This window comes from Lynx canadensis, chromosome B4 (genome assembly GCF_007474595.2).
Source record: "Lynx canadensis isolate LIC74 chromosome B4, mLynCan4.pri.v2, whole genome shotgun sequence".
Taxonomy (NCBI): Eukaryota; Metazoa; Chordata; class Mammalia; order Carnivora; family Felidae; genus Lynx; species Lynx canadensis.
This window is the reverse complement of record NC_044309.1, coordinates 14,446,131-14,468,427: the sequence shown is the minus strand read 5'-3', so window position 1 is coordinate 14,468,427 and position 22,297 is coordinate 14,446,131. Positions and strand designations below refer to the sequence as shown.

General features: G+C 40.5%; 1 protein-coding gene across 1 annotated transcript in view; it reads left to right on the top strand.

Moving 5' to 3' along the window:
* The window catches only part of ITGA8 (integrin subunit alpha 8), a 188,166-nt gene that overhangs the window by 88,182 nt on the left and 77,687 nt on the right, over nt 1-22,297 (top strand).

Genomic DNA, 22,297 nt, shown 5'->3' with positions numbered 1-22,297 from the left:
TGGTACCTTTTTTGCTTCTTGAGATAGGCCTGAATTGCAATATACTTTCCTCTTAGGACTGCCTTTGTTGCATCCCAAAGGGTTTGGACTGTCATGTTTTCATTTTCATTGGCTTCCATGTATTTTTTTTTATTTCTTCATTAATTTCCTGTTTAACCCATTCATTCTTTTGTAGGATGCTCTTTAACCTCCATGTATTTGAGGGCTTTCCAAATTTTTTCTTGTGGTTGATTTTGAGTTTCATAGAGTTGTGATCTGAAAATATGCATAGTATGATCTTGATCTTTCTGTACCGGTTGAGGGCTGATTTGTGACAAAGTATGTAATCTATACTGGAGAATGTTCTGTGTGCACTTGAGAAGAATATGTATTCTGCTGTTTTAGGGTGAAGGTTCTGAATATATCTGTTAAGTCCATCCAGTCCAATGTGTCATTCAAAGCCATTGTTTCCATATTGATTCTCTGCTTAGACAATCTGTCCATTGCTGTCAGTAGGGTATTAAAGTCCCCTACTATTATTACATTATTACCAATGAGTGTCTTCATATTTGTGATTAATTGATTATATATTTGGGTGTTTCAGGTTGGGGGCATAAATATTTACACTTGTTAGATATTCTTGATGGATAGAACCAAAGGTGTAATCATCAAGACAGCAAGGTACTAGCACAAAAACAGACACATAAATCAATGGGACAGAATAGAGAACCCGGAAATGGACCACAAATGTATGGCCAACTAATATTCAACAAAGCAGAAAAGAATATCCAATGGAAAAAAACAATCTCTTTAGCAAATGGTGCTGGGAAAACTGGAAAACAACATGCATCAAGGTGAAACTGGACTACTTTCTTACACCATACACAAGAATAAATTCAAAATGGATGAAAGACCTAAATGTAGACAGGAAACCATCAAAATCCTAGAGGAGAAAATAGGCAGCAACCTCTTTGACCTTGGTTGCAGCAACTTTGTACTAGACATGTGTCTGGAAGCAAGGGAAACAAAAGCAAAAATGAACTATTGGGACTTCATCGAGATAAAACGTTTCTGCACAGCAAAGGAAACAATCAACAAAACTAAAAGTCAACTGACAGAATGGGAGAAGATATTTGCAAATGACGTATCAGATAAAGGGTTAGTGTCCAAAATCTATAAAGAACTTACCAAACTCAACACCCAAAAAACAATCCAGTAAAGAAATAGGCAGAAGACATGAATAGACACTTTCCAAAAAAGACATCCAATCATCACTCATTACCAGGGAATACAAATCAAAACCACACTGAGATACCACCTCACACCTGTCAGAATGGCTATAATTAACAACTGAGGAAACAAAAGATGTTGGCAAGAATGTGGAGAAAGGGAAACACTTTTGTACTGTTTGTGGGAATGCAAACTGGTGTAGCCACTCTGGAAAACAGTATGGAGGTTCCTCAAAAAATTAAAAATGGACTACTCTATCACCCAGCAATTGTACTACTAGTATTTATCCAAAGGATACAAAAAGGTCTGATTCAAAGGGGCACATGCACCCCAATGTTTATAGCAGCACTATCAACAACACCCAAAAGATGGAAGAGCCCAAACGTCCATCAACTGATGAATGGATAAAGAAATGGTGTATATACACAATGGAATATTACTCAGTGATCAAAAAGAATGAATTCTTGACATTTGCAACAACACGGATGGAACTAGAATGTATTATGCTAAGTGCATTATATTAGAGAAAGACACATATATGATTTTCACGCATATGTGGAATTTAAGAAATAAAACAGATGGATATAGGGAAAGGGAAGGAAAAATAAAATAAGATAAAAACAGAGAGTGAGACAAACATAAGAGACTTTTAACAAACTGAAGGTTGCTGGAGAGGTGTGAGTGGGGGGATGGGCTAAATGGGTGATGGGCATTAAGGAGGTCACTTGTTTTGGTGAGCACTGGTGTTACATTGTAAGTGATGAACCACTAAATTCTACTCCTGAAACCAATACTGCATATGTTAACTAACTTAAATTTAAATTAAGAAATAATAATAATAATTTTTTAAAAAAAGAAAAAGAAATTGAAGACAACACAAATAAATGGAAAGATATTCCATGCTCATGGTTTGGGAAAACAAATATTGTTAAATGTCCATACTACCCACAGCAATCTGCAGATTTGATGCAATCCCTATCAAAGTACCAACAGCATTTTCACAGAACTAAAACAAATAATCTTAAAATTTGTGTGGAACCACAAAAAGACCCCCAAATAGTGAAAACAATCTTGGAAAAGAAGAACAAGACAGGAAGTGCCACAATCCCAGATATCAAGTTATACAAAGCTGTAGCAATCAAAACAGTATGGGACTGGCACAGAAATAGACACAAAGATCAATGGAACAGAGTAGAGAGCCCAGAAATAAACCTGTTATTTACATGGTCAGTTAATCTTCGACAAAGGAGGCAAGAATATCCAAAGGGGAAAAGACAGTCTCTTCAACAAATGTGTGTTGAGAAAACTGGACAGCTACATGCAAAAGAATGAAATGGATGACTTTCCTACACCATACACAAAAATAAACTTGAAAGAGATTTAAGGACCAGGGGTGCGTGGGTGGCTCAGTCAGTGAAGCGTCTGACTCGATCTTGGCTCAGGTCATGATCTCATGGTTTGTGAATTCGAGCCCTGAGTCAGGCTTTTACGCTGGCAGTGCAGAGCCTGCTTGGTATTCTGTCTCTTCCCTCTCTCGGACCCCCTCAAATGAATAATAAACTTAAAAACAACTTCACAAAAGGGAATTAAGGACCTAATGTGAGAACTCAAGCCACAAAAATCCTAGGAGAGCACAGGCAGTCATTTCTCTGACATTGGTCATAGCAACATTTTTCTAGATATGTCTCCCAAGGCAAGGGAAACAAAAGCAAAGTACACTATTGGGACTACATCAAAAGAGAAGTTTTCTGCACAGCAAAGGAAACAATCAACAAAACTAAGAGACAACATACTGAATGGGAGAAGATATTTGCAAATGATATATCCAATAAAGGGCTAGTGTCTAAATACATATAAAGAACTATACATAACTCAACATCCAAAAAACACAAATAATCCAATTAAAAATGGGCAGAAGACATGAACAAAGATCTCTCCAAAGAAGACATAGATATGGGCAACAGACACATGACAATATGCTCAGCATCACTGATCATCAGGGAAATGCAAATCAAAACCATAATAAGATATTACCTCACCACCCGTCAGAATGGCTAAAATCAAAACACAAGAAACAACAAATGTGGGTGGGGATGTGGAGAAAGAGGAATCCTCATGCATTATTAGTGGGAATGCAAACTGGTACAGCCACTGTGGAGGCTTCCTCTATAGATTAAAATGGAATTACCGTATGATCCCATATTTCACTGCTGTTACCCAGATAATATAAAAACACTAATTCAGGGTGCCTGGGTGGCGCAGTCGGTTAGCGTCCGACTTCAGCCAGGTCACGATCTCGCGGTCTGTGAGTTCGAGCCCCGCATCAGTCTCTGGGCTGATGGCTCAGAGCCTGGAGCCTGTTTTCGATTCTGTGTCTCCCTCTCTCTCTGCCCCTTCCCCATTCATGCTCTGTCTCTCTCTGTCCCAAAAATAAATAAACGTTGAAAAAAAAATTAAAAAAAATAATAAAAACACTAATTCAAAAAAGATAAATGCACCCTTATATTTCTGCAGCATTAATAGCTAAATTGTAGAAGCAGCCCAGTGTCCATCGATAGATGAATGGATAAAGAAGTGATAAAGAAAGAATATTACTCAGCCATAAAAAAGAATGAAATCTTGTCATTTGCAACAACATGTTTGGATCTAGCGAGTATAATGCTAAGTGAAATAAGTCAGAGAAAGACAAATACCGTATGATTTCACTCATACGTGGAATTTAAGAAACAAACAACCAAGCAAAAAGAAAAAGAGATGGACCAAAAAAAAAAAAAAAAAAAAAAGAGTCTTAACTATAGAGAACAAACTGATGGTTACCAGACAAGAGGTGGGCAGGGGGGTGATTGAAATATGTGAAGAGGCTTAAGGGTACGCTCATCCATGATGAGCACTGAGTAATGTATAGATAATGTATATTGTACACCTGAAACTAATGTGACATTCTGTGTTAAATATACTGGAATTAAAATAAAAAATAGTTTTTTTAAGAAAAACGATGTTTCATCTACCCATTTAATTTTTTTAAATCTGTATGATTTCATGGATGTTTATTTTGGGGCTATAAACTATTACTACATTTGTTTATATTTGTTGCCTATTGTGCTCAATATTTGGCCATTGGGAATGCTTTCCAGTTCATTTCTGTATTCATTTTATTTTTTTAATTTTCATTTATTTTTGAGAGAGAGACAGAGGGCAAGCGGGGGAGGGGCACAGAGAGAGGGAGACACAGAAACTGAAGCAGGCTCCAGGCTCTGAGCTGTCAGCACAGAGCCTGACATGGGGCTTGAACCCACGAACTGCGAGATCATGACCTGAACCGAAGTGCAGCGCTTAACTGACCAGCCACCCAGGTGCCCCAAATCATGTGTTCTTTTAATATTTCCCATCCTCTTATAAGCATTTCCTCACTGTATAACATCACAGTATGCTCCGAGCTCATCTTGTATTTTCGGTGCTTCAGCCCTGGAATCAACCTTTCTTCAAAATCTACAGTTTCTTTATTGAAGAACAATATTAGAAATCAAGATCTGGACACTAGGTTTTATCATGGTAACGAGCATGTCAAGACTTGTAATGCATGGAATTCTGTAGATTACCCTGTTGTCATATATTATAGCTCCATTGCAAACCATCAATATTGCTTGAAATCAACAAATCATGTTTTCATTATTCAACCTATGCTTTGTAAGTCAACATTTTTCATTTTAATTGCCAACAACAGGTATTTGGGCAACATTAATATTATTCGGCTAATGTTGAGAACAGCCACCATTTTTCTTCATTTTTAAGGATAAAGGTATTGTAATATTTACTAATTATATGATATTCAAGAAATTGTACTTTTGAAATACAATTCATTAATTTATTCAACAAATACTTACTAAGTGCCATTCATGCGTGCACTCTTCTAGGTTTTGAGGATATAGCACTGAATTAAGCAATGACCCTGTCCTCATGGGCCAGAGTTCAAATTCTAGCTGTTACCATGGCTGACTGTGTAAGCATGACAAGTTACTTTAAAGGGATGTTGTGAAGTTAAGCTAGATACGTATGTATAATATGTATAAAGCGGTTGACACTGTGAACAAAACCTAGTAGGAATTGCTAAATATTAGTTATAGTGACCTATGATACTATTTTGACTTAATCCAAGCCTTTAAGAAACAATCCAATCTTGGAGATAAAGCATCCAACAATTAACTATAGTACAAACAGCATATAAGAAGAGTTTTAACAGGTAAAAAAAAAAAATTAATATTGAATGAGTTAAAATAGAAGCTTCTTGTAGCTAAGTAAAGTGTTCAAAGTAAGCTTCCTGGGGGAAGTAATGGTTAAGCAAGGTCTTAAGATATAGGTATGATTTTAAGTATTATAAGGAGACAGCTTTCCAAAAGAGGAACATGGCCTGAGCAAGGCTCAGAGGTAAGAAAAGGTGATTTTGGAAGTTATTTGGGTCAAACTCATGGGAGCATAAATGGAGGGATGAAAGGTAGATTTGGGGCAGGTAATGAAGGGCCTTGAATAGTATAAATAATTGGTACTTTATTAGGAAAATAATGGGGAAAAGAGATTGTATTTTATATTTCAAAATGACACTTCAAATACTTCAGTCTTCAGCAATGATTGGAACGAGCAGTAATGAAAAAGAAACTTAGGGCAAAAGCCATGAAAATATCTCAGGTAAAGCCGTGAACTGAACCAGGAGAGTCCAGCACTAATACCACTGCAGCCTGGAGGTGTGTTGGGGTCAACAGGCTCAGGGTCACCGTTCAACCTTTTGCATTCCCACAAGCAGTGAGTGAGAACTCCTATATTTCACATCCTCACCAGTGATCTGGATTTGGGTCTTTCCTTTTTTTTTTTTTTTTTTTTTCCAACGTTATTTATTTTTGGGACGAGAGAGACAGAGCATGAACGGGGGAGGGGCAGAGAGAGAGGGAGACACAGAATCGGAAACAGGCTCCAGGCTCTGAGCCATCAGCCCAGAGCCCGACGCGGGGGCTCGAACTCACGGACCGCGAGATCGTGACCTGGCTGAAGTTGGACGCTTAACCGACTGCGCCACCCAGGCGCCCCTGGATTTGGGTCTTCCTAATAGCTGTGTAGTGATATCTTGTTGCTTTAATTTGCATTTCCCTGGTAACTTATAAGGTGGAGCATGTTTTTCATAGGCTCACTGTTACCTGAGGTGTCTGTGAAGGACTTCGGCCCATTTTATTGGGGTCATTGTCTTACTCTTAAGTCTTAAGAGTTCTTTGTGTATGTTGGATAGCATCCTTTATCAGATGTATCTTTTACAAATATTTTCTCCAGTTTGGTGGCTTATCTTCTCATTGTCTTGACGTTGTTTTTCACAGAGCAGAAGTTTTTAATTTTAATGAATTGTATCTTATCAATTCTTCCTTTCATGGATCGTGTCTTTGGTATCGTATCTAAAAAGTCATCACCATACCCGAGGCCATCCATAGGGTTTCTTCTATGTTAGCTTATACAAGTTTTACAGTTCTGTGTTTTACATGTATGTCAGTTTTCTGTTCTGAGTTCATTTTTGTTCAGAGTATCAGGTCTGTATCTAGTTTTTGTTTTGTTTTGTTTTGTTTTGTTTTGTTTTGTTTTACATGTGGAGGTTTAGTTTTTCCAGCACCATCTGTTGAAGAGACTATCTTTGCTCCATTGTATTTTCTTTGCACCTAGGTCAAAGATCCATTGACCACATTTATATGGGTGTATTTCTGGGTTCTCAGTTCTGTTCCATTGATTTGTTTATTCTTTCACCAATACCATACTGTCTTGATTACACTAGCTTTATAGTAAGTCTTCAAGTAAGGTAGTGTCAGTTCTCCAACTTTGCTCTCCTTCCATATTATATTGGCTATTTTGCATCTTTTGCCTCCCTGTATGCACTTTAGTTTGTTGGGAGCCACAAAATAACTTGCTAACATCTGGATTGGGAGTGCACTGAATCTATAGAGCAATAACATCTTAACAATACCGTAAAACCTTAGATTGTGAGTGATTTGTTGTGCAAGTGTTCTGCAAGATGAGCAAACATTCCTAATAAATTTTAATTGATAAACGAGCGATGTCTTGTAATACGAGTAGTACATGACACTGAATGTCACATGATCATAACTGAGCCAATGGTCCTTGAAATTCGCTTTGATATTTGAGTGCTTTGGATTATGAGCATGTTTCCAGACAAATTATGCTCACAAAGCAAGGTTTTACCGTATTGAGTTTTCCTATCCGTGAGCATGGGACATTGCTCCATTTATTTAGTTCTTTGATGTCTTTAATCAGAGTTATTTAGTTTCTCCTCATACAGATCTGTACATATTTTGTTAGATTTGTTCCTAAGTATTTCACTGGGGGGCGGGGGGGATGGTAATGTAAATGGTATTGTGTTTTTAATTTCAAATTTACTTATTCATATGTAACTGCTATATAGAAAAATGATTGACTTCTGTATATTTGCCTTATATCCTGCAACCTTGCTATAATCACTTATTAGTTTCAGGAGTTATTTGCTGATTCTTCTGGATTTTGTACTTAGATGATCATGCCATCTGTGACAAAGATAGTGTTATTCTTCTTTTCCTAATCTATATACCTTTTATTTCCTTGTTCTGTCTCATCACATTAGCTAGGCCTTCTGTTGTGATCTTGAAAAGCAGTGGTGAGAGGGGATATCTTGTCTTATTTCTAATCTTAATGGGGAAAACTTCACGTTTTCTTACCACAAAGTATAATGTTAGTTGTTCGGTTTTTGTAGACATTCTCATAAAGTTGAGGAAGTTCTGTATTCCTAGTTTAGTGAGAGTTTGGGTCTGAATAACTGTAGGATATTGTCAATTATTTTTCTGCATCTACTGGTATGATCATGTGATTTTTTCTTCTTTAGCTTTTAGATGTGATGGATTACATTAATTGATTTTCAGATGTTGAACTAACCTTGCTTACCTAAATCACCTTTGGTTGTGATGTATAATTCTTTGTATACTTCTTGGATTCAATTTGTAAATATTTAGAAGACTTTTGTATCTATGCTTATGAGAGGTACTGGCCTGTAGTTTTTCTTTCTTTGTATTGCCTTTGTCTGTTTTTTTTTTAATTTTTTTAATGTTTATTTATTTTTGAGACAGAGAGAGACAGAGCATGAACAAGGGAGGGTCAGAAAGAGAGGGAGACACAGAATCCAAAGCAGGCTCCAGTATCTGAGCTGTCAGCACAGAGCCCGACACGGGGCTCGAACTCATGGACTGTGAGATCATGACCTGAGCCAAAGTCGGCCGCCAACCGACTGAGCCACCCAGGTGGCCCCGCCTTTGTCTGGTTTTGATATTAGGGTAATGCTGGCCTAGTAGAATGAGTTAGGACATATTCCCTCCACGTGCATCTTCTGGAAAAGAATGTAGATAATTTTATAATTTCTTCCTTAAAATCTTTGGTAGAATTCACAGATGAACTCATATTAATTGTTAGTTCAGTTTATTTAATTGATACAGGCCTATTCCAATGCTCTCTTTCTTCTTGTGTTCGTTTGGCATATTGTTTCTTTCAAGAAATCGTTCCACTTCACCTACCATTATCAAATAGGTGTTGAATACTTAACTATAATAGTGGATTAATCTATTTCTCCTTTAATTTCTATTAGTTTTTGCCTAGTGTATTTTGACACTGTGTTGTTAGGCACATACATGTTAAAGATATTATATCTTCTTGGAGAATTGACTCCCTTATCATTATGTAATGCCTCTCTTATTTCTGATAACTTTCCTTACTCTGCAGCTTGCTCTGTCTGAAATTAATATAGCTACCCTGCTTTCCTTTGATTAATGTTACCATGATATATTTCTCCATCCATTTACTTTTATTCTATATGCATCTTTATATTTAAAATGTGTGTCTTGGGGCGCCTGGGTGGCGCAGGTCGGTTAAGCGTCCGACTTCAGCCAGGTCACGATCTCGCGGTCCGTGAGTTCGAGCCCCGCATCAGGCTCTGGGCTGATGGCTCAGAGCCTGGAGCCTGTTTCCGTTCTGTGTCTCCCTCTCTCTCTGCCCCTCCCCCGTTCATGCTCTGTCTCTCTCTGTCCCAAAAATAAATAAACGTTGAAAAAAAAAAAAAGAAAAAAAAAATAAATAAAATGTGTGTCTTATCGACAACATATAGTTGGGTCTTATTTTAAATCCACTATGACAGTCTCTATATTTCAATTGGTATATTAGACCACTGAAGTTTGAAGTGATTATTAATATAATTATATTAAGTTCTACTGTATTCATTCCTACTTTCCATCGTTGCCCTTATTCTTTATTCTTATTTTGTCTTTCACTCTTTTTATGCCTTTTGTGAGTTTAATTGAGCATTTATGATTCCTTTTTTTTCTTCTTACTAAGGATATATACTTCCTTTTGACTTTTAAGTGGTTGCCCCAGAGTTTGCAGTATACTTTTACAAACTAATCCAAATGCACTTTGAGATAACACTGTAGCACTTTACAGGTAGTATAGGTACTTTATAGTAACAAAATAATCCTAATTCTTCCTTCCCATTCCTTGTATCATGGCTGCCATATATTTATATGACATACACGCATAACGTGTAAATAAAATGTATATACGTGCTAAGTTATATATATGCGCGCACACACACACACACACAAACACAGTCAAATACAGTGTTGCTATTACCATTTTGCTATTACATGTTAGATCCATTTAGGATAATGAAAGTAAGAGTTTTTATTTTACTTTCACTTATTCCTTCTCCAGCTCTTCATTTCTTTATGTGGATCCAAGTTTCTGACTTATATCATTTCCTTCTTTCTAAAGAACTTCTTTTTAGTATTTATTGAAGACAGGATTATTATCAATAAATTCCCTCAATTCCTGTTTCCCTGAAAAGGACTTTTTTTCTCCTTCACTTTGAACTGAATTTTGAGGGATAATTTTTCAGGGTAAAGAATTCTAGGTTGGTGGGGGGTTTTCTCTTAAGATTTCAAGTATTTCACTTCATTCTCTTCTGGTTTGCATGGTTTCTGGAGAAAAGTTGGATGCAATGCTATCTTTGCTCCTCTATAAGTAAGGTATTTCCCCCTCTGGCTTCTTTCAGAATTTTTTTCTTTATTTTCTTATTTTTATTTATTTATTTTTTGTTGTTATTTTCTGTAGTTTGAAAGTGATATGCACAGGTGACCTATTTTGCCATTTATCCTTCTCAGTGTTCTCTGAGCTTCCTGGAACTTTGATTTCAAGAAAATTTTCATCATTATCATTTGAACATTTCTTCTATTCCTTTCTTTCTTCTCTTTCTGGGATTTCCATTATGCATATGTTACACCTTTTATAGTTGTCTCACAGTCCTTGGATATTCTGTTCTGTTCTTTTCCACTCTTTTTTCTCTTTGCTTTTCAGTCTGAGAACCGTCTAGCTCAGATATCTCCCCTGCTGTGTACATGTTACTAATAAGTCCATCAGAGATATTCTTCATTTCTGTTACAGTGTTACTGATCTTTGTCATTTCGTTTAGTTCTTAGAGTTTCCATCCTTCAGCTTACCTTGAGCAGCTGTTCTGTATGCTGTCCTATTTCATCCATCAGAGCCCTTAGCATATTAAACCTAGTTATTTTAAAATTCCAAGTCTAATCATTCCAACATCCCTGCCATATCTGAATCTGGTTCTAAGGCTTGCTCTTTCTGGTCTCCTCACTGCATTTTTTGCTTTTTGGCTGTGTCTTGTAACATTTTGATTACTGGGGCATGATATGCTGAATAAAAGGAACTGCTATAAACAGGCCTTAGCAACGAGATGGTAGGTGTTGGGGGAGGGGAAGTGTCTTATAATCTTGTGATTAGGTCTCAGTCTTTTAGTGAGCCTCTGGACCGTGAACTTTATACATTCTTCTTAGCACCCTCGCCTTTATGTTGAGCAGAATGTCAAGAGTGGGTTGGAGTTAGTATTTCTCTTCCCCCAGCTCAGTTAGGCTCTGATAATACCCCAGCAGGTTCGGCTCTGGTTTGGTTTTTCCTGAGGGCAGACCTTGCTAAGAATGAAGCATATATCCGGGTGCTTGGGTGGCTCAGTCATGATCCAACTTAGGCTCTGGTCATGATCTCCTGGTTCATGAGTTTCAAACCCCGTGTCGGGCTCTGTGCTGACAGCTCAGAGCCTGGAGCCTGCTTTGGATTCTGTGTCTCCCTCTCTCTCTCTGCCCCTCCCTGCTCATGTTCTCTCTCTCTCCTCCTCTCTCAAAAACAAATAAATATTAAAAAATTTTTTTAAAGAATGGAGCATGTATCTCCCCTCCCCCTGCCAGAAGCGTAAAGGGATTTTTCCTCTAATATTTATTGTGAGAACCTGGTAGAGACGCAGGAGATAAAACCTCACTAAGGTGTACCTCCCCCCACCCCCCCAGTGACTGGGTCCCCCCCCCCCCCAGAGTTTTTAGTCTTCCGAGTCCTCCACACTGGGCCTCCAGCAATTCATCTCAGCTGCTGGTCAGGTTCTCTGCAATCCCGGCCCTGGCTCCCAAGGCAGCTGCTGTTCCAGTAGGCGGTTCGCTGTATCCGCCTGTCAGTTTCTCCACTTCTGCACAGCTCTTTGCCCTGTGACGTCACGTCTCTTGTGGATATCAGAAGAGCTGTTGGTTGTTTCCAATTTGTTCAGCTTTTTTAAAATTTTTTAATGTGTATTTATTTTGAGAGACAGACAGAGCGTGAGCCGGGGAGGGGCAGAGAGAGGGGGAGACACAGAATCCAAAGCAGGCCTCCAGGCTCCGAGCTGTCAGCACAGAGCCTGACGCGGGGCTCGAACTCAGAACCGTGAAATCATGACCTGGGCCGAAGTCCGACGCCTAAACCGACTGAGCCACCCAGCGCCCCCAGTTTGTTCAGGCTTTTGACTTGTTGTTAGGATGGATTAGTGACTTCCAAGCTTCTTCTGTGCCAGACCAGAAAGGGGAGATGCTGGCTTCTTTATGAACCCAGGGCACCAGTAAATATGACAGGATATCATCTATACTTGATCTTACTTGTAGAGAGATATAGCTAATAAAAACTTGATGCCATTGCCACGGTTCCTGTTATGGGCGGGGGGAGGGGGGGGCAGGATGTGGAGGAGCAGGAGGAAGCTCTCCCAGACTTAGAACCTCTGCATTATTTCTAACCTCCCACTGCATTTCTTTCTGCAAGTCATTTTTTATTTATTAATATGTGATTTAAAAGCCATATTTCAGAGTCATTCACTTGAAGCATCCCTTCTGTCTTTAGTGCACCCTGGACATTTTCCCGGGAGTTCACTTCCCACTTATGAACTCGGTTCAAAAGTCACTTCCTTAGAAGTCTTCCCTGACTGTTGACTTTCTCTAAGAACACTTCTCTCCGATTGGAAGTACACATGTGTGAGATTATTTGATAAATATCTATTTCACCCACTACATTGGACCCTGTATTAGGTGAGGGCGAGCACTGGTTTGGATTTGCTCACTGTGGAGTCTCTTGTGCCCAAGGCAGTGGCTGACACGAAAAGGCACCTAGTAAATATGTGTTCAATGAATGAATGAGTGAATCACTCAATCAATCAGTTTTCCTCATAGCCACACATCCTTGGCACACACACTATTGCCCTGACCATTACCTTCCAGCTCCACTTAGATCCAGTAAACGATTTTATTCCTGTGCGGAATGAGAATGGAAATGTACACAGAGATGATGAGCCCCTTTAAAATAAACCTTGACATCCTCTCCTGGGATCACGGCCAGCCTGATTCAAGTGGTGCCCTCATTCTTGGCAAGCAGAACCCTTGACCCTAGTTCTGTATTTGCTGGACGTTTGACCACCACTTGCTATTCAAACTGCTAAGCCAGGAGAACCAGTAGCCAGCATGATAGAAACCTCAGCAAACTGGAGTCAGGGTCATTATCACCTCTGTAGCCTGGGACATACCACCTACACGTCTCCTAACCTTGGCTTCTTCTCCGCCCCTCAAGACTGTCGTGAAGACAGTTTGCAAACTGTGAAGGCCTCTACGTAGTCGATTGTTGTTATTTTCTTAACACACTCACCAAACAGAGGTGGGAGGGATGGGCATCTAGCTCTCAGGCAGAGATCCAGGCTCTTTGAGCCAGACCTACGCCTTTGCCTTAAGGTGATGACTTAGGTAACTTATGCCTAAAAGCCTCCTACAAGAGAGGGATGAGAAAATTTCAAAATAACTACACGAGCAAAATCCTTCTCAGTACCTTCGTCTTTGCCAACATTGCTCATGTGATGCTCCTCTTTCTATGTGGCCATCATTTATATTTCCTTACTGACATTTTCCCATGGTGACATTACTAATAGCTGGTTTCCTAAAAACTATCAACCCTGACGGAAATTCACAAGAGCATGAAGGTACAACAGAAAAGCTCAGGGTCTGTGCCAGCCCTCCAAGCTAAATGGTGAAGTAGGTGAAGCTCACTGGGGGGATGTTCAGCCCTTCTCATCCCCCTCTTCCTTTTCTTTCTGCCCCCAATCACTCCTCCACACCAGCTACAGAAACATACACTCTTTCCTTTCTTTCAAATGGTGTGGTGGGGGAAGGAGCTAACACTCTCATTCTTATCAGGATATAAGTGACCTGGGGAAGTGGGTCACACCCAGGAACTCTGACTTAGAGGGCACTGGCCTGCCTTTTTAACAAGTCCCCTCAGAGAGATGGCTGACAGACTACAGGGTGCCTCACGGGCAAGCAATGTGTCTTCTTGCCCTCTGCTGAATCTTTGGTAGCGAGGACAGGACTGGGCTCATGGCAGGTGTTCAATAGCAAGTCTGAATGAGGGAGCCACTGCATAAATGTTCTCTTCTTCCCCTCCTACTTCCCTTGCAACTCTATAAATGTGTATCTTAGTGTATCAGTTTGCTATGGCAGCCATTACAATGTACTACCCGCTAGGGGACTCAAACTATAGCAATTTATTTCCTCGCGGTTCTGGAGACTACAAGTCCAAGATCAAGGTGTAGGTAGGGTTCATTTCTTCTGAGGCCTCTCTCCTTGGCTTTTAGATGGCCGTCTTCTCTCTGTGTCCTCACATGGTCTGCCCTCTCGGTGTGCCTGTGCCCAAATTTTCTTATAGACCCCAGACAGATTAGAATAGGGCCCACCCTCGTGACCTCGTATCAATTTAATTACTTCTTTAAAGACCCCAAAAAAGTCACACTCTGAGGTACTGGGGGTTAGGACTACACATGTAAACTCTAACAATTAGCGAACTTAGAAAGCCTCACAAGGTTTGGAACCTAGACTTTTATCTATCAGGCTGCATGTGGGGCAAGTGCCTTGTGAGATACCACGCTCTTCTGGAGACTATGAAATCACTCCCAATAGGCAGCCACTTGTAAAGGGGACTGGGTCCTAAAGAAACAGACTTTTCTCCAAGACTTTGAGCAACTGACTGGACGGCACCATATTGTTAACGTGGCCCACCAGGGATAAAGTGAAACGCCTTTGATTCGGTGACAGAATGCAACAAGTAAAACATCAAGGAACAGCGGAGGGAAAAAGGTGATCCTTGCCGCCCCAAGAAGCCGTAATGTTTGGAAAACTGTTTTCATAAGACAGACTCCATCATTGATATTTCACTCGTATTTTTTTGTGGGACTCTTTTTTTGAAAGAAGGAAAATAAACTCTCCGTAAATTAGAATGTTGCAACCTAATACTGCATTCCAGCTCATAATGTTTTTGATCCAGAGTTCATTTGGAAGCATTTCAGACAGATTGTTAGGATTATTACTTTCTGGGATAAAACCAAGCAATTTTTTTTCAGGCATTTCTTCCTCAACTCATAACCTCCCCTACTCAGTAAGTATTTTGCATGTTGCAATAAAAAAGCAAGGAAGAAAGCAGCCTCTGTCTATTTTTAGATTAACACGTTTGCCAAACTCGAGGAGACTTATCTTAATGCCTGCTTCCCGCAGACATGAGCTGTTTTCTCTAGTGCTAAACGCTGAAGCCAATTTCATAACCTATTTACAAGTCAACATTGCCATATTTTACTCGCCACCTTTGACCCCGTCATTTTATACATCATCTGTAATCCCACCGTTTCTCTGAATGGCGTCCTTGTAGGAAACATGAGGAGAGCCTGGGCGGGGCCGGGTATACCAACTCTATTGGACAACCTCCATTCGTCTTGGGGACACTTGCACGCTGTGGGGAGGGCTTAGCAGAGATGGAGCCTGGACAGTGAGGACAGTGAGGAGAAGGGCCTGGAAGGGGATGTCGGGAGCTGTGAGCATCACTTAATGCTACGACAGCAGCCAGAAGTCTTTGAACCAAGAGCTCAGGCAGCTGAGTGACGGAGGTAAGCAAGTCGCAGGCCTGAGTCTGGGTAAGTCAGGAAGAAAGGCAGAAACTGGCCCTCCCAGAGTGAGGGCAAGGGGAGATAGAAACTCTGTAGAAGCAAGGCTGAATGACAGGCAAGGGAGAGGCCTGGACAGTAAACAGAGCACGGGGAGGCACAGTCATGGGACCCCAACCAACTCTACAGAGCTTGTGCTTTTCTCGAACCACGAGAACGTTGAAGATTTTGCCAGACATCCGTCAGAGAACAGTGACTTGCCCAGAGCCATTAGGAAACCAGTGGCAAGATGAAATGGAGTCTAGAATTCCCAATTTTTACCTTTCACTCAGTGATTTTCCACTTGAATTAAAACACTGCTTATAAGGGAGATTCAAGGATGTGAGAGAGATTCAACAAGACGATTTACAAATCAAAACCAAAATCCTGTATACGCATGTTTAGAGTGATCTTCCCCACACGGGAAACAACTCAAGTGTCCCCTAGACGGGGATGGCCAAACTCCGGGCCACCCACATGGTGGAATACTGCTCAGCAATAAAAAGGAATGGACTCATGACACAGCATGGTGGGTGTCTCTCGTAGGCACCAAGCTGAGTGAAAGAAGCCACACCCAGAAGGCTACACACTGTACGTTTCCATTTCTCTGACATTCTGGAAAACAGATTAGTGGATGCTGGGGCTGCAGGTGGGGTGGGTGTGATGACAGGCAGCATGGGCGGCATTGTAGGATAATGGAACGGTTCTAATGCCTTGATTATGGTGGTGGTTATATGGCTGGATGCATTTATCAAAGCTCTTGGAAACACGACTGCTTAGAAAGGAGGAAGGGGCGCCTGATGGCGCAGTCGGTTAAGCGTCCGACTTCAGCCAGGTCACGATCTCGCGGTCCGTGATTTCGAGCCCCGCGTCAGGCTCTGGTCTGATGGCTCAGAGCCTGGAGCCCGTTTCCGATTCTGTGTCTCCCTCTCTCTCTGCCCCTCCCCGTTCATGCTCTGTCTCTCAGCTGTCCCAAAAATAAATAAACGTTGAAAAAAAAAAAAATACTGGAAAAAAAGAAAGGAGGCAATTACTCTAGGAAAAATAGACCTTAATTTGAAAAAAAATTAAAGAGAGAAAAAAACGGCCTGTAGACGTGCTGCTGGGACGCAATATGGTAGAACGGGAAATGGATCGGCTCTGCAGCCGGACTGCCTGCGTTTAAAACTTGACCTTGTCACGTACTGTATTCAGCTTCTCTGTATCTCATTTTCCCTCATTGGAAATGACAATAATTAAAGGATGCATCTCTTGGAGTTATTGCAGCAAAGGAATTTGTATCTTTAAAGTGTTTATAGGGACGCCTGGATGCTCAGTCAGTTAAGCACCCGACCTCGGCTCAGGTCATGATTTCACGGTTCATGTGTTCAAGCCCCACATCGGGCTCTGTGCTGACGGCTCGGAGCCTGAAGCCTGCTTCGGATTCTGTGTCTCCCTCTCTCTCTCTGCCCCTCCCCTGCTCACAGTCTGTCTCTCTCTCTCTCAGAAATGAACATTAAAAAAATTTTTTTTAAATAATAAATAGTTTATAAAGTTAGCTTATGTCTGACACATCTCTGCACAATTGTCCAATATATCCTGAGGATATATATATATACATTCCTGGAAGTGCAAATTCTGGGTCAAAAGTTTGCATTGTCACAGCCCTCTGCAAACTACCTCCCAAGAAAATCGTGCCCATTTACCCTCCCTCCCACAGACAGCACGACTTCAGTCCTTTGCTCTCCACCCATCACTGCCTGCTACTAACCTTTCATATCTTCCAATCAAAAGGTCAGAGTGATACCTCATTGTCCCTTTCCTTTGGATGCCTTTGCTGACGAATGAGGCTGAACATCTTTTTATAGATTTGTTGGTTATAGCTGTTTATCTTTATGTGCATTGCCTCTTTACCGTCTTTTTACTAGAATATTTATAGCTTTATTATTAATTTCTATGGGTGTAGTATGAATTGGGGTTAATAATAACTACTATGTATTTTTCACTCCATGCCAGACATTCTTGTAAGCACTGAAAAATACTCATTCACATTTGATCAAGCATATACATTGTAAACATCTTCTCCTGTTTCTTTTGACCCCGCTTCGATTTTTTTTTGCAAAAGAATTTACACTTTCAAATTCCTTTGTGATTCCCACATTGTTTTGGTCACGTTTGAGGAAGCCTTCTCTCTTGAGTAATTGTAATCTTTTATACAACTATTGGTTGTATGTTCCCATATTTCTCAATTGTCTGGAAGTTATCATTTTTTAAGTTTGTTTATTTATTTGGGGGGGGCGGGGACGAGAGAGAAAGAGTAGGGGAGGGGCAGAGAGAGGGAGAGAGAGAATCCCAAGAAGGCTCTGCACTGTGGGCACAGAGCTGGACGCGGGGCTTGAACCCACAAAGTGTGAGATCATGACCTGAGCTGATACCAAGAGTCCGACACTTAACTGACTGAGCCACCCAGGCTCCCCCCCCTCCTTTTTTTTTTAAGTTAATTTATTTATTTTGAGACAGATGGAGAGAAAGTTTGTTTGGAAGCTCTTTATGGCAATTCTCATTGTGCAGAATTATTCTAAAATAGTAAATGCTTCTTAATTCCAAAACATGAGTGGTCTGATGGCATTTTTGTAAGCATTGGTACATTCTTCAACAAGATGAGTGTGGGAAGGAAAAGTGAGAAGGTGGCTGGTAAGAGGCTCACATCTTGTGAAATGGCGGCACTTGGATGGCCAAGAGGACTTCTACTAAAGGATTCTGGGTGATCCTTTAACACAGCAGGGTCACTCCTCTTCCTGCTGTCTGCCCTCCCACAGACTCCCCTCTGTCCCCCCTAGGAAGTTTCCACTCCCTCCTGCCCACCTACATCCATACTCAAAACCAAGCTGATGTTTTCACGTAGAACGTCTTCCACCTCTAAAATTTCCTTCCAAGTACCACTTTAGAAGTTTGGCTCTTTTCTTCTTCCTCATTTAATACTCATAATTGCGGAGAAATAAAATACAAACCGGAGGTGTAATACATCTCCTACGACCTCACATTTTTAGGGTTATTTTTTCTTGCCAACTGATCCTGCATTCATGCTAATGTCCCCCTTCTTGTATCCTTAAAAGTACTCAGCTGTTTCATCAAAAGCCAAAAGGAAAATAAACTATGTTTCTCAGGCAATGTGAGGTGATAACAAAGGACTCCAGCATTTTGGGAACAGTTTTGGATTAAGGGGAAAGAACCAATTTTAGTTGCTAGCTGTTTCTTCAAGAAAAAAAAAAATGGCTGTGTCTCTATAAAGAAAGGCAAAATTTTTAATTTGTTTTCAGAATCTGCCTCTAAGAAGTTTCTAGAAGAAAGGAGAATATCCATCAAATAATAGTATAAGACCTGTTATCTCAAAGGGAGGAAGTTATGAATCCAAGTGTCAGTACTCAAATTACTTTTTCTTCCAATTATCCTTTAAATTCCTAAGCACGATGGGATTACACAAGGTTAAAAAAATTATGTGTTCATATATATGCATATATTAATATATTAATATACACCCACATGTATATCTGTATGGACATATATGTATGTATACATACATATGTGTGTACATATATACACAAACATCAATATATGTATGTATATAAGGAATATGGGCATGTGTGAGTGTGTATGTGTATATATATATATATATATATATATATATACACACATATGTGGAAACTGCATAGTACTTTTTAAAACAAATCCCATATTTTGAAAGGACAAATTGGTTAGGAAAAAAATTGGAAGATCAGTTCTTCCCCCTACAGAGATCCCAGAATTTTAAGGTCCTGAGCCTAAATGTTTCCAGCCTTTTCCAGCAGGCACAATACCAAGACGGTGTCTCCAAAGGCAAACATACTTTCCTGGTAGATAACTGCTTTCTTGGTCTCTGAATAACTGTGGCCACATTCTCCTGAAGAAAATTGTGGCCTATTTTGCCAGTTACTTTGTTTTTCCAGAGTAGTAAAATTCCCACCCTGAGGCACAGGAATGAATCAAAGTTCCTAAAGGAAAAGGCCTCTTGTTCATTATTGTCAGGACGGTGTTTCTCACCTTCTTGTCTACAACGATGATCTAGTCATGATGCAGCTTCTGTACCGCTTTCTGGAATTTTCTAGAATCTGGCTGGGGCCTCTGTGGTGTGTGTGTGTGTGCATGCGCACCTATACAAAACTCTAGCAGAACTTAACCGTTGTTTTCCATTAGCTAGTCTGTTGCACTTCTTCATCTCTCTTATCTTTAGTATATTATCTCATTATTACTTATTCTCCTAGTTCAAGCATTTATAAAGCCCCCGTTCCAAATCTGGCCCTGTACCTGGTGCTGTGCATCCCAAAATTATTTCTGTCTTCATTTATTTCAACCTGTACCATCCCATGAAGTACTTGTCATGTGCAAGCCTGAAGAAAGATTCTTGCCTTGGAAGAGCTTCTAGTCTTATTTTCTTTGCCATTTCTGGACAGTCTGTTCTTAAAACCCATCTTTTATAAAATGTCTAATCTTGGCATATTAATATTTAACCTTATTTGGAGCCAAAAACAAAGCACACAATTCCTCTTGAGTCATTTTTCATAGAACTCTCATCTGGTGTCATTTCAACAAATAGGAATCACCCTGAGGACTGTGTGGCCCACACTTGTCTGAATACTGGAGTCTGTATTTTCAAATCAGTAACTCTTTTTCCTCTGACATAGCAGAAATGCACGGATACGCTAGAAAAGAAGAAGGGAACAGAAAAAATATATGTGAAAATACTTGAAAAAGTTGAAATTCTGATAAAATTTTTAAAATTGGTAGACTCAGAAACTTTGGTTTCTGGCTTTCAAAGACTTGGATCCTTGGAAAAGGCTATTTTATTCCATGAGCCACAGTTGTCAAATGGTCTTTTTTCCTTTAAAAATTTTTTTTCTAATGTCTATTTATTTTGAGAGAGCGAGGGAGGAGCAGAGAGAGGGGGACACCGAATCTGAAGCAGGCTCCAGGCTCTGAGCTGTCAGCACAGAGCCCGACGCGGGGCTCGAACTCACGGACCGCGAGATCATGACCTGAGCTGAAGTCCGACACTACCGACTGAGCCACCCAGGCGCCCCCAAATTGTCTTTTTTCTTTTAATCTGTGTCTTTTAATCTCACAAATACAGAATCCTTTAAAACGACCTTCATTCACCTTTCTGAACATTAGCATGCACACTTTTTTAGATGCGGAGCTTTTGGAGTCTTGAGCCTATTATCTGAATCGGATTCTGTGGCTATAAAACACGAGGCATTTTGACTGTGGTTTTAACCTTGAAGATGTCGGAGTCCATTTCTTTCTTTTTTTTTTTCTTTGAAAAACCAACATTTTTCACAAGAATTATTGTTGTCTTAGGTTGGGTTCTTCCAGCACTGACCTTTAAGACAAGGATTGGAAAGCAAGCAGTTTATGTGAGAAGTGGTTCCAAGAAACGTTGCTAAGGCAGGAGGGAAGAGGGCTGTGGGAAGGGAGAACACCATAAAGATGCTTATGGAGCAGGTTGATTCGGTGGACAGCGGGAGCTGGGGACATGTGGGAGACGGGGCAGAAGATGCCTCAGAGTTATCCCACTGGAGGGGTGAGGAAGTGGGCGTCCCCAGTTATCATCGGCATCCATCCATCATTAGCTGAGGGCTCAGGCCAGGGCACTTCCGTCCTCCAAGGGGAATCATCCCTGTTCACAGCCCCATGTTGCTCCTACATCCAGGAAAGGTGAGTGTCTACAAATCATTTTCCTGCAAAGTCCATTAAACCCATTTAATTCCATGATCGGTTTTCCATATGGACCGGCCAGATACGTTCCCCTCCTTTTGTGTGTGTGTGTGTGTGTGTGTGTGTGTGTGTGTGTGTGTTTTCATTTCTGTTCTGCTAGGATTAACCACTTATGGTCTCAACTATTGCAAGTTTCCTTCTGTGGCCATTATTTCCACCAGGTCCAGTTTGCTCACATCTGCATCGAAATTTTGCTCCTCAGATTCAGCCACTGTCATTTTTATTTTTGTTTGGTTGCCGTCTACCAAGGATAACCATGATACATTAGACTTAGAAGCGCAGACTGCTTTACCTGTGTATTAGCCGATCACTGGGATCAGTGTGAACATTACCCCTCAGACCACCTAAGCTTGTTCTATTACTCAGCACGGCCGTAGACCAGCCCCAGTGAATTCATAGTTTCACCTTTTTTTAAAAATTTTTTTTTAACGTTTATTATTTTTGAGAGAGAGAGACAGAGCATGAACGGGGAGGGGCAGAGAGAGAGGGAGACACAGAACTGGAAGCAGGCTCCAGGCTCTGAGACATCAGCCTAGAGCCCGACGCGGGGCTCGAACTCCCGAACCGCGAGATCATGACCTGAGCCGAAGTCGGACGCTTAACTGACTGAGCCACCCAGGCGCCCCCATAGTTTCGCCTTCTTAAGCCTCAATGTACTCACCTGCAAAACTGTGCTGATAATTATAGAGACTTCCTAACTTGTCGCAAGGAATCATTAAGGTCAACCCTTCAGAAGAATTCCTGGCCTAGAGGAAGTGTTCAGCACGTGCTATTTATTATTACCAACGTTATTGTCATTTAAGATCGTGATAATGACACATCGGTTACTTCACAAACTACTAATCGCTTTGCCAAGAGGATACTCACCATCCACTCTATTCCTAAAGAACGAATGGTTGTGTCAACCTGACAGTCAAC